This window comes from Geospiza fortis, unplaced genomic scaffold (genome assembly GCF_000277835.1).
Source record: "Geospiza fortis unplaced genomic scaffold, GeoFor_1.0 scaffold102, whole genome shotgun sequence".
NCBI classification, from domain to species: Eukaryota; Metazoa; Chordata; class Aves; order Passeriformes; family Thraupidae; genus Geospiza; species Geospiza fortis.
In genome coordinates, this window is record NW_005054373.1 from 1,830,557 (window position 1) to 1,841,508 (window position 10,952).

The 10,952-nt window shown below is 40.1% G+C and overlaps 1 protein-coding gene across 2 annotated transcripts in view; it reads left to right on the forward strand.

Annotated features, from left to right (window-relative positions):
• BANP (BTG3 associated nuclear protein) overlaps window positions 1-10,952 on the forward strand; it is a 99,851-nt gene that overhangs the window by 49,627 nt on the left and 39,272 nt on the right. The gene's annotated exons all lie outside the window — the stretch shown is intronic.

Here is a 10,952-nt window from a genome sequence, read left to right on the forward strand (position 1 = left end):
CCTGCAGGATGTTTTCTCCCTCTGTTTTCTCCTTCCTTTGGCCTGTCCCCTGTGCAAGGAGGAGCTGGGTTGAGTGCCCAGAATGTTCCTGTCTGCTCTCCTCAGTCCCAGGAACCCAACATTTATTGAAAAAATTACTCTTTTTATTTACATTTGATCCTTTTCCGTGGCATGGCCGTCCTGAGGGAAGCAGATCTGCTCTTGTTCTTGTTGGTGAGAGGTTTTTTGAGGTTCTTCTGCAAACAGCAGGTGAGGAAAAGCAGCTTTTCCTTGGCTGAGCAGTCACTGACCATGGAACTGAGCTCAGGATTCCCAGAACTGCTCACATTTGATCTCAGACACACTTGAAATGTTAAATTCTGCTAAAACAGAGCACAAAAATCATCCTGCAAGAAGCTTCCAGGCCACCTGAATCAGAGTGTGATTATTATTACATTTAGTGTTGGTATATCTCTTTTAAAACTGAGTTTTCCAGATATTTAAATGGAATTAAAGTTTCAGTCAACAAAGCGAGTCAGATTCACCAGGAATTGTTTGCTTCCTGGTGAATCTGAATAAACTGGGAGACATTTGGGATCCTGCCTGGGATGGAGGCTCTCCCATCAGCAGGGTTTCCATTGCTTGAGATTTCTTAGTTATGGTTATTTTTTTAGTGAATTTTTAAAGTTATGGTTATTTTTGGTGAATTTTTTAGTTATGGTTATTTTTTAGTGGATTAAAAACCAGGAGCAAGCAAATATTTAAGGGATTTTTAGCTCTGTTCTGCAATAATTACTGAATCAGAGTGTGAGGAATTGTTTGGTTCCTGGTGAATCTGGATAAATGGGGAAACATTTGGGATCCTGCTGGGATGGAGGCTCTGCCATCAGCAGGTTTGGGGCTCACAGGAGCTCCCAGCACTCTGAACTTGGCAGTATTTGGATTTCAACAAGAAAATAATCCCCTGGAAATGTTCTTTGCTCAGGGCTGCATCAGAGGTGCTTTTGCAGAAGTGAATCTTGGAAAGGTGATTTTTTGGAGATGTTATTTTGGTATTTATTGGGTTTTTTTTCCTTCTCTGCAAAATACTGCTGTCCAAATGACACCTTATACTGGGTGGGTTTATATCTCTCTGAGTGTGGCACGTAGATGAAATTGAATTTATTTGTAATTAAAACCTCACAGCATTCTTTTCCCCTTGCATTTCCTATTCCTGTGGAAATTTGCGTCCCCACATGTCTGTGCATGCACAGGGCTGTGTCATGGATGTGAGACAGGGAAGAAAACCATGATTAATGATCTTTTCTGGTATTTAAATGATGTTATCTGTCTGTGTTATCACTCAGATTTGGGATAACCTCTCTCCTGCCTCAGTGCTTGTTGGCTGTACCCACATGGATGGGAAATCAGTTTGACATCGAGGTTCTTAGGGAATTTTTTAAAACTATCTCTGTTCTGAGCTCTGCTTTTAAACTTTGGTTAGAACAAAGGATGAAATGCTGAGTTTTTGCTTTTTCCTTACTCACTCAGCTGCTTTTTGGTGTGAAGGAACTTCAGTGCCTTGAGCATCACCAGGAGCATTCCCAGGAACCCTCAGCTCCTCCTGAAGTATTTGCTGGGAAATTGGTATTTTTAGTGGATTAAAAACCAGGAGCAAGCAGAGATTTTGGGGATTTTTGGTATTAATTACTGAAAGCTTCAACAGCAGCTGAAGCACTGGAGGGGAGTGAGCAGAGGGGAGCTCTGGGGCTGCCCTGTGGGACCTTTGAGCCCCCAGAACTGCCCTGGAGAAGGAGTTAAACCAGCTCAGCTAAACCCTGCTGGTGGTTTAAGGCTGGGAGTGGGACTGATCCCTTCTCCTTGGCACCAGGAGTGGGATGAGAGCAAGGAATGTGGTCTGGGATGAGGGGAGGCACACACAGCACAAAGCAGCAGCTTCCACTCAGCTGCTCCAAGAAACTCCTGCAGTTTTCCCACCTGTCCATTATATTCCAAGCTTTTTCCTGGATCTTTTGAAGGCTAATCTGGATAATCAGGAATATGGAGAATCAGAAATAATGTGAGGCTTCTGTGGCTGAATGTTTTCAGCTGAATAATAAATACATCCTCACTGAAGACTGAATCTGAGCCTGGCTGCTGAATGCTCCCTGGGAATATTTCCCCGTGGAAATTCCTATTTTCCATGATTTTCTGGGCACAGAGCAGGGGCTGGGTGTTCCCCTGAGCAGGTGAGGTTTGGTGCTGCAGCTTCTCCATCCCAATTCCAAGTGAAAGGTTCACAAAGCAGGAACTTGGGAAGGAGGCAGAGAACAGCACAAACCTTGGTGAGATGTTAGCAGGGAAATCTCCAAAGTGCCACAGGTGCTCAGGTACCAAATCCTGGCTTTTTTGCAGAATTTTTCTGATTGTACTTTCCCCCCTTCTTGCCTTCAGTGTCCTGGTGGTTGCTCTGAGCTCAGATTTTGTTTTTCTGGCATCCCTGTGCATGGAATGAATGAAATCATTCCAGAGGAGCTCTGTCTACCTCCACATGTGTTCTATTAGTTGGAAGTTTCAGATTTCAGTGCACGTTTAATAAAAACCCCAAACTGCAAAAATAATTAAAGCTTCACATTAGCTGAGCCTTGAAACCTCAGGAAAGTGGGAATTTCTTTTTTTTCTCTCTTTGCATTTTATCCTTAGGAATTACCAGAAATTTTCACTTTTGTCTCCTTTGATTACCTGCCCTGCTCTTCCCCACCTCCATCCTTTTTTTCCTTGGAGTTTTGATCATCCCAGGAAATGTTCAGTGTGTCCTGTGCCTCAGGGATACACCTGGGATATAAAAACCAGGACAATTCCAGGAGTTTCCCACTCCTTAATTCCGTGTTTTTAGCCATTCCATGTTATACACCCTCACTGCCAGTGTTTCTCCAATTTAGGGATTAATTAAGTGACACCAGGGAAATGGTCTTTAATTATTGCCTGGTTCTTAAATGGAAAAGTTGATGTCCTTTAAAATCTAAAATAGGATTGTGTGTGTGTTCAAGGAGAGCCAATGATTTGTTCTGCTGCAGGAATGAAAAACTGGGGACAATTGCAGCATTTAATTCACTGTGGGGGAGTGGGAAAAGCAGGAAAATCCAGGATGGGGCTGGCAGGGAAAAAACCAGCAAAGAGTGCAAAGAGCTTTTGGAGGAGATAAATCTGCAGGATTGCTTCTGCCAGGTTGTTTCTACAGCAAAGAAAGTTGGGATTTTGTGAATTGTGGACACAAGAGTGTCCCAGGAGAGCCTGGAATCAGAGGGGTGCTCTGAGAGAGGAAGGGATCCCATCCCACCCTTCTGCTCTTGGATGAGGCTTTGGATGGAGCAGGAATTGCATTTTCTCCCCCTGAACTTTGCCTCTGATGACTTCAATAATAGAGTGTTATCCAAAATGGAATATATTATCCTAAAACTCAATATATAACCCCAAACTGAATATATTATCCCAAAAATCAGTGGTAATTTTTAACAATGTTAAATGTTGTTAATGTTAACTTTGAATTCAGAGTTTTCCACCCCCAGACCTGTTTATTCCCATGTTTTTATTCCAGTCTTGAGCAGGGATCCATTGGCACTCCCTTGAAGTAATTTAAACCTCTCAAAATTGACCTTTATTTCATTTACCAGGATGGATAAATATTCTCAGAGACTTCTTTTCCAGATATTAAAATATTATTCAAATATGGCTATTTAAATTATCCAAAAATAAGAAAAGAACCTTCTAATGCAATTTTTAACTTGCACAAATTTAATTTGCACAAATTATATACAAATTTAATTTATATATAATTCATTTCATTGGAATATTCCAGATTTAAACACACTGCCATGCTTTATTTGAGTTGCTCAGTCACAAATTAATCCAAGGGAGGAATTTTTCCCTCTCCCCAATCCAGGAGCAGCAGAGGGCAGTAGCATTAAGATGATGCTGAGTTGTTTTCTGAAGGAATGAGAGGGAATTTGGAGGGGGGAAAATGTGGAAATTCCGTGCTCCTCCTGCTGCTGCTGTGGAATTCCAAAAGGTTTTCCCAGTTCCAGCCCAGCTCCTGGAATAACACACATGGAGAAATGCTTGTTACAAGAAAAAAAATTTAATTAAAAACTCACTGCAGCTCAGCTGGAGCTTAAAAACTCCTTGATTGGTTTGGAAAGAAATTAATTATTATTTTTAACTGATAGTTCTTCGGGAATTGTAGTAAATTGTCCTAAATTTGCTCCTGGTTTTAAGAGCAAAAAGGAAAAGAAGAGTTTGGAAACAATTGTGCTTTGTGCAAACTCTGTGAAATCCCAGAGTATTTATGGAAACTCTATTTATGGATAAATAAAAGTGTTTAAATATTTAATTATACTTAAATAGAAGCATTTTACAGGCAAGATTTTTCATGTGTGCTTGAGGATCTTTGTGGGCAAACTTTTTAGTTTGGTGTTCATAGAGCTGGTCCCCACTTTGTCCCTCAGAGTAATTAATCCAAAACACAAAACTCACCCTATTTCGTTCTGAAAACTTAATTTTTAGGCAAAGTGGTATTTTAGCAAATGAAAATGGAGAAATTTTCTTTTAAAGCAGTCCTAAAACTTAGGATTAAAAAAGGTTTGAGGGAAAATTCTCTGACTTGGTGATCAGTGTTACCCAAAATATCTCCAGGAAAATTAATGTTGTAAGGAAAACAGGAATACTTGTACTAAATCTGGCTTAAAAATGAAGTGTAACAAAATATTTGTATCTACACATGTGCATGTAACACAGATTTCTGCATGATTAATTTATAGTTTCACTGCAGAATTTAGGATGGGTTTGGAGGAAGTTTGCACTTAATTTGGAAGTTTAAAACAGGATCAAACAGTGCCCAGGAGGAGAAAAACTGAAACAAATTGGGCCCATTTTATATTATTATTATTATTATTATTACTACTACTATTATTATTATTATTATTGTTTTTGTTGTTGATGTTGTTATTGTTGTTATTGTTATACCAGTATCAATATTATTACCACCATCATAATAATCATCATCATGATAATAATTATTTTATTTCAGTGATTTTATTTTTAGTATTGCATTATTATTAATTTTACTATTTAATTCTATTAACTTATTTTATTATAATTAATATTAATAATCTAATTACAAATGGTAGAATTCCACTACCTCATCACAAAGGACAGACCTGTAGTGACACCCAACCAAACAGCAAATAAGGAAAAACTTTCAGGGATTTGGAAGGGAAAAGACATTTTCTGTGGTTTCCCAGCTGAGGTATTGAATTGAAAATGCCATTTTTGCTCCATGGCAGAGTGGATCCACCTGGGGGAGATGAGGGAGGCCAGAGGCTGGGCTGGGGCAGAGCTGTGCCCTGGATTTCCAGGATTTCCCCTTTATGGCAGCAGCTTTTCCCCTCTCCAGGTCCCTGTCCCAGTCCAAAATCCCTCCCTCACCTCACAAACCTCTCCTTTTTCTTTGCCTTTCTGATCAAAATGCACAGAGAGGTGGCAAAATCCGCTTTCATTTTCATTTGTTATCAAACAGGAATTTATTTTATCCTCCCAATGACTTTTTTTCCATTTGTGGAAGGTTCTGGCTGCTGGGAAGAATGAGCAGAGGTGATCTGTTAATCTCTTACAGGCAGTTCTTTGATAGTCCCTCAGTTCCCAGTGATCTGTGCTTGTAAAACAAGATTTTTTAATGAAGCCTTTGGAAAAGGAGAATATTTTCTGCCTGTTTTTTGATTTTTCTCCTCAGAGAAAGTGGGTTTGTTCCATTAAAATTCCATTCAAGCAGACAGGAGCATTTACAATGCTCCAAAGAATACCTTCTCTATTTTGGAGTATATTATGTTCTTTATTCACCCAAATCTTGTTTTAATATTGCTGTAAACTTAATAAGAAGAGATGAGATAGGAAGTGATAATCTTTTAAATATAAGGAAAAATCATTTTCTCCACCTTGATAGGAGGCAGAGGTCTAAGCTGCCTCTTATTAGAGCTGTTGCTAATAAAAATCTCTGCTTGTAGGCTGGCAGTGCTCACAAAGCTATCGGGCTCATCTGGAGAAATCATTTCTTTTTTGTTTTGTTTATTTTTTTTTCCTGCTCTTCATTTATGATTTTTCTCATCATGTGATGCCAGCCCTGTCCTGATGCTCCACATTTCCCTTATCCCATCCCTGTGCTCCACTCTCATTTATTTGGAATTTTGGAGTGTCTGGAGCATTCCCTCCTTAGGAATCGCTGCCCACATCCCAAATCCCAAGCCAGGGGGGATTTGGGGATTTTGAACCTGGAGAAAAGGAGCAGAGAGGAAATTCCCTCTCCCTTCCCACTCTGGGAAGCCCCACAGGGAATCAGGGGAGTTCAGGGTTCCCACATTTAGTGTGGCAGGGTTAAATGGCATTTTGGGCTGGTCACAGCTTTGGGAATCTGTGATCATTAAAAATGGGAAAAGGCTCCTGTTTTTCATCTTCTCTCTGTTAAAAAAGTGGATTGTTGCCAATTTCAGGCACCAAACCACCCCTTTTAAATCTAAACCTCACCTGAAGGATGAGTTTCTCTTTTTCAAAGCAGACCTGGGTGATTTACAGAGATTTTGAGCAAGGTAGTGTTAAATTCAGTGAAATTTGACAGTTGATTGACTTTTGTTTGTGTTCAGAGATTTAATCCTTCACGTAGTTCAACTCCATTTCCAGCCAACTTTCCAGAATCCTTCATATATTTCAACCTAACTGAGCAATAAATAAATGTTATCTACAGAATTCTGATAAACTGAAGAAGGATGATCCAAGATCCTGAATTTGGGATTAGGTTTGCACATCTATTAAAATAAAAACCCTACCAGATGAGCACTTTAAGGTGCTTAAAGATGATCCTCAGTTGTTTTGTGAATGAATGAGGAGGGAACTTGGAGAAACGAGCTGCTCCTTGATTTAGACATTAAAACCCCCCCTCAGCAGCCCAGTTTTAATTCCTGCTCTCAGCTGCTGTTTTAATTAGCTGGAACAGATTTCCTTCATTCAGGGAGGAACATTTGGAAACTCTGTTTGGAAAACCATCCTCTGTAGCCATTTCTTTGGTGTTCTGTGACCAGAATTCCTCTTGTGGAGTAAGGATTTGAGTGCTGAACTTGCTCTGTTTGGTTCCCAGTCTGCTGGGATTAATTGGCTCCTGCTCCACCAATTATCCATTCAGAGCTATCAGTTCCTGCCCGGGCTGGAAGCAAAATCAGAGCTGCTTCAGCCACTTAGATACAAACTCTGGGCTCCCACCAGGCCTGACTGAATGAATCTCTTTGAAAACTTGCCTTTTGATTTTATTTTTAATTTTTTTTTTTTAAATAACAACTATTTTTATTCCTGAAATCTGTCAGTCTGGAATGTTGCTAAATGTTTGTGTTAAGCAGCACAAGTGAGTTCAGTCAGCAGGAGGAAGTGTTGGGATTATTGAATTTCCAGGTAACTCTTGTGGGAGAGGTGGCGCTGCCCATGAGGGACTTGTCCCACAGCAGTGGCACTGGACAGGGTGACAGGACACGGGGAATGGCTTCAAACTAAAGGAGGGACAGCTTAGATGGGATATTTGGGATAAATCCTTCCCTGGCAGGGTGGGCAGGCCCTGGCACAGGTGCCCAGAGCAGCTGGGGCTGCCCCTGGATCCCTGGCAGTGCCCAAGGCCAGGCTGGACACTGGGGACAGTGGGAGGTGTCCCTGCCATGGCAGGGATGGGAACAATGTGGATTTTAAGGTCCCTTCCAACCCAACCCATCCTGGGATTGTCTGAAATCCAGCCCAGCCCATCCTGCATGGAGTTGGTGTGGGGTTTGTGATGCCCCAATGCCAGGGGGTGTGAGAGCTGGGAGGGAAGAATGCTGAGATTGTAGGAAAAAGTCCTGAAAATTATTAGGAATTCCTTAAATTATTAGGACTGTGTTGGTCTTTGAGTTCAGGTCAAGGCCTTACTTTCTCCTGTTCTTTTGGAAAATATCATTATACAGAACATTTTTGAGGCACTTCAGTTGTAAAATCTTCATTAGAGATGCTCCATTGTGAAGATTTAATTTAGAGGCTTTTCTTTTCTTTGAAGTCCTTTCAAAGGTTAAGATGATTTTATTCAAGGTGGGGTTATTTTATGGAACAAATCAAAACCTTTCATTTTCCATGTGTTGAGTAATGCCTTGTTCATTTTAATGGGAAGCCAGTGGAATCCATTTGGAGTCTGCTGTCAAAGTTGATTTCTTTCAACCTCTGTCCCTGATCTTTAAAAGAGCAGAATTTGGTCTCACTGATGACAGTTGGATAATGAAAAAGGAATGACAGCCCTCCAGAGCCAGAGCTTTCCAGAGTGAACATTCCATGTTTTTAACAGTTTTAGTCTCATTTCCTGTTCCATTAATCAGGCTGAGCCAGATTGTTTTGTAAGTATTTATTGTTGGGTTGTTTTTTCCCTTGCCTGAAGTATCAAATAGGAAGGGTTTTCCTTTCAGCCTCATATCTCAGATAAATATAAATTATCAAATTACAACAGTGGGATCCAACTTCCCAGACTTTGTCAATACTGAGCTTTTGACATTCCTTATTTCCACTCCTTAAATTATTGACATTTCAAAAATCTGTGGTTTTATCTCTTCAGAATTTGCTATAATGAAAAACTCAAATCCTTTAACTGTGGATTAGTGCATCAGTGTAAAAAAGGGAAGTCAATTCCTAAAGAAAATCAATGATATTTAAATTATTGCCTGGTAGTGCATAAGATCTCTTTAAATCTGTTTTGCTTAGATGGGAAAACACAAATCAGAAGTTGATTTTCCCAATGATTCTGCATCCATGGCATCCATCAGCCCTAATCCAAACATTTCCAAGCACTGATGATGAAGAAAAGGACTTTAAAAGACATTTTTGAGCCTTTGGGCTGGGCTTTATTAGCCAGACCATGCTGTAAGTACAAGAAGTGCCATTCCTTGGGAATTTTTTCTGAATTCATTCAAATGCCAGATGAATTCCAAATGTTGATTTTTGAGAGATGGTGTTTTCTGTGTCAAGGCAAACATTTTATTAAGATGATAAATGGCTTTGTCATCTGTTTGTATTTTGCCTGTAATTATGATTAAAGCAGAAATTTGTGCAAAATGTTTGAATGAACTAAAAATCACTGGGTTCTTTTTGACCCAGCAGAGTGCAAAAAGCAAAAGCTACAAAAATTCCCAGACTTCCTTATTTTTTTCCCTAATTTGGAAAGTTATTTGTTTCAGGGAGAAAAAACTGAAATATCATCGAATTATGGAATAGTTTGGGATGAGGGGATTTAAAGATTGAGTTCCACCCCTGCCATGGGCAGGGACACTTTCCATTATCCCAGATTTTTCCAACCTGCTCTCGGACACTTCCAAGGATGGGACATCCACAACTTCTCTGGGAAGCAGTAAAACTAGGGAAATATGGTAGCAAAACCACAAAAATAATTTATTTTTCAATATCCAGCCTCAAATATATCAGAATTAAATATTCTGTGAGGGGGAAAAATGAAAGTAAAAATTATTTTCAGCGTTAAAAAATAATTAAAAATCCAGTTGGCTTCAGAATCATCCTAAAAAAGGAGGAGGGATTTGGGAGCAGCTGCCTGGGATGTGTTTGGCTCCATGCTCCATTAAATTTTATGGCTGATCTGACATTATCTGCTCCAGAGTATCCTGGCAGGAATCAGCCATTCCAGGCTGTGTTCAGGACTCTGTGTTCAATTTTCTCCTTGGAGCTGGGATGCAGGTGGGCTCAGGTGTGTGCCCTGCTCAGCTGTGTGCAGCTGGAATGAAAATCCCAGGAAAAGAGCAACACTCCTGGCATTTTGTGACCTATTCCTAGAGAAAATTGCTTTAAAATTCAACTTTTCCCCTCATCTCTGCAGATCTGGACAGTGCAAAGGTCTGAGTGTAACAGAGAGGAGAATTGTTGGGAGAATTGCTCCTTTGAAAGGAAAAAATTGGGAGCAACAATTCCCATTGTTTTTTCTGACCAATGAACAGGTTCAAAGGAGAATTTGAGGGAATATTTAGTGTCAGGACTCTGCATGCTTCTCCAATTAAACAGAAATATTTTGTCTCGCTGACTAAAGTTTGACAATTAATTAAATGAGCTGGAGGTTAACACAGAGTGGGATCCTGGAGCATCCAGGGAATTCACATTCCTCAGCAAGGGAGGTGATTCTGGCTGGGATATTTTGGAATTCAAACATTTTCTAAGCACTCAAACCATCATAGCAGAGTTCAGCCCAGCCCTTGTCAGTGATCAATTAAAATGATGCTCCCTCCATTAGGAAATCCTGGAAATATGTAACACTTAAATAGATATTTGTGGATGTAAGAGAATTTGAGGGGTGAATTCCAAAGAAAAAGCCCAGGGTTTGTTTCTGGGGTTGGACTCAGTGCTGGCAGGCAGCAGGAGCCTTTGGGTTTGGGAGCTGACAGAGTTTTTTGGGTTAACAGAAGCAAAACCAGTTCCTTGGTTTTACCCAGATCCCTTGGGACTCTAGTATTTTATTCTGTGTGAATACCTTGTTCTGTATTTAAATCTTCAAATTGATTTAGAATATTTTGATGCTGGAGTTGTTTTGCCTGTGAAAAAAACAGGTAAAAATTGATTTTCTGCTCTTAGGATTATCTAGAACTGCCTTGAGAATGAGCTTGAATAAACCCTTCATTTTTATCCCGTTCTTTGACCTTTCTGAGCTGCTCTTTTCAGGTCAAACCTCAGACTTTCTCCACTCCTACATTTTATTTACAATATTCATCCATATGTTTAATCAGGGCTTGGTTTCTCCCTCAGGAGAGTCTTTGGCATCTTTTTTCTTGAGTTGCTCCAGGAAAATTTTGACTCCTGAAGGATCTTTCTGTGTTGGTTTGGTTCCCCTGGTTTGTGTTCTTTACCCATCCAAGGCTGCCTGGCTCCTGCCTCCCTGCCATTCCTGC